Below are 2,519 nucleotides of genomic sequence, written 5' to 3'. Positions count from 1 at the left end.
CCGGAGTGGGCGGGATGAGCGGCCCGGCCTCCCCGAGCCTCGGGTTTGCGCCTGCCGCTGTCCCCGGCACGTGTGCGCCCTGCGGCATCGACCTTGCGTCGCTTTTAGGAGCTACCGGCCGAGAACAGCGTGTCGCCCTGTTTTATGCCAGTCGTGACAATACGTCCTAGAAATACTGCTCGTGAAACAATAGGAATGCTGCACGGGTACTGTCTGTAGTGATAAATCAGAGATTCGTCCCTCTTCCCCAGCTTAAAAGGGAAAAAAGTCATAAAAGTAATGATTCTCATGGCAGAGCCCCAGGATTACTGCATAGCAGAGTATCCATTTCCAGCGTTCATCTTCGTCTTAGCCAGTAGCAGTCATGTCACATAACAGCGTTAATTCACCCACCATGCCTTTGTGTTTGTGCAGAGGATCCCGACGTGTCCAAGGCAGTAGCTGATGAAACCAGAGTCCTCAATGACCCTCTTAGCAGACTGCCCTCCAAGTATTTCCACAGGGTGCAAGAAGCTTCCAAGCATGAGCCATGGCAAACCAGGGTGCTGGGGACTGAGAATCAGCGTGTTGAGCACATCTCAACCATGGAGACCAGTGGCAGGTGCAAAGAAGAGCTGGATAAGGGTGTGGATCCCAGGTCTGCAGCACAAAAAAGTGGAAGCAGGACAGCAGGCAGCAAGTCCTGGAGACCTGGATTGGTTATCTCCCTCAAAAAGGGTTTGATTCAGTGCTCCCTTGGTTGGCAAGCCATACTCTGGCCAGTCCACTCCAGAAGTGCCTGCAGGACTTTTGTGGCAGGACAACTGGGCAGGAACTCCAGAAGCTCAGTCCTACAAAAGGAGAGACTGTAGAGATTTGTGAGAAGGGGAGCAAAACCTCCAAAAACTTCAGACTGGCATCGCCAGAACATGAGGGGAAAGGCTCACTGGAGGATCCTGAGTGGCAGGAGGAGTATACAGAACTGGTAGAGGATTTTTCTGCCAGCCCAGAGCCCCCCCTCTAAGTTCTGTTCCAAAATGGAATGATCAAGCACAGGTGGTGCTCCAGAGTGTATGATAAAGCCTTCCTGTAGCTCTGCCACCCCAAGAAGCACCACTTTGTCCACCCTTGCACACATTGGCCCAGGGAGTGTGTGGCCATTCCTGTGCACCCAGTGTAACAAGGTTTGCTGCCCCAAGTGAGACTTGCAGAAGCACCAGGTGCTGTACACTGACCAGCACTCCTTGTCCTGCCAGCAGTGTGGCAAGGCTCTCTGCATGCACAGGAAGATCCATTTGGCCGCTGGGCCTGGCCCAGCTGGTCCCAAGGGGTGCCAGTGTGCCATATGTGGGTGTCACCTGGCCAGCCCCAGCTCCTTGTGCAACCACTTGTGCCTGGACGTGGGGGAATGCACTTTCACCTGCAAGCAGTGCAGCAAGTCCTACACCCTGGTCACTGAGTCATTGGCCACTAAACTGTGGTGCCATCAGAAATCCCACCTGGCTGGCAAGCCCTGCAAATGTGAGCTCTGTGGCATGAGCTACACCTTTCCCCAGAGCCTTGTGCACCATGTGCTCACCCACAAGGTGGGAAAGGACTATGAGGAACTCACCACTTCATTGACCTCACTTGCTGTGGACCTACCTCAGGCAGCAAGAAAGAAGCCACAGAGGAAGGGCTAGCAGGGGGAGCTTGTGGCAGAGCCCACTCCACTCATGGTGTAGGAGCTGAGGCCAGTGAGTGATCACAGCCAGCAGTCACTGCATTGCTACTTACCAGTCTTAATGCAGATCCCAGAGCCTGGGCCACACAGGACAAAGGCCATGTGTCCATCAGCAAAGGATATAATCAAAATCATCCTCTCTGAACATGAGGACAAATGCATTTATTATGCAGGATGAGGCCTCACTGAGTGGACATCATCCAGGATGGGATGGACTTCAGAAGCCGTGGCAGAAGTGGTAGAGGTCAAGACTCATACCTGGCTGTCCCAAAATGCCCTGGCTGATCTTCTTCTGCACTTACAAAAATGAGGTAAAGAAAAAAAATAAAACCTATCTCTCTCATCTCTGTGTTAGCAACAAGGTCCTGTGGCTCAGCCCCAGGCAGAATTAGCAGTCTTGGAGGTAACTGCCTGTATAAACGTGGGTCTTTGCCGTAGCTGCTCGTTGAAGCTATGAGCCTAAACATGCCTCATGCTGGGCCTGGCACAGGGAAGCCATTGGCTGCTGATGGGAATAACTTCCTAGAGAACACACAGCGTTAATGAGCAGTGCTTCAGTTCTGCCTGTGTTACATTGTCAGTCAGTGACAGTGCACTGCAGGGAAGGCAGGAAAAGTCTCAAAGCAGAGACTTTGAACAGTGCCTTCCTTTCAAGTTTTTTAATTACTGTTGCTATTCAAGCACTTTTCTGGGCTTTTACTGTTGGAGCTAAGCAACATTTCTGTTCATTTGAAACTCATGCTGCTGCCAGACATTACTAGTAAGCAGCTTCCCAAGTGTTTAAAAGGTACCTTGTAATATGAAGAGCATTTTCACA

Source organism: Erithacus rubecula (genome assembly GCF_903797595.1).
Source record: "Erithacus rubecula genome assembly, chromosome: 6".
In the NCBI taxonomy this organism is placed as follows: domain Eukaryota; kingdom Metazoa; phylum Chordata; class Aves; order Passeriformes; family Muscicapidae; genus Erithacus; species Erithacus rubecula.
The sequence above is the reverse complement of the archived record's forward strand: the minus strand, read 5'-3'. Positions refer to the sequence as shown.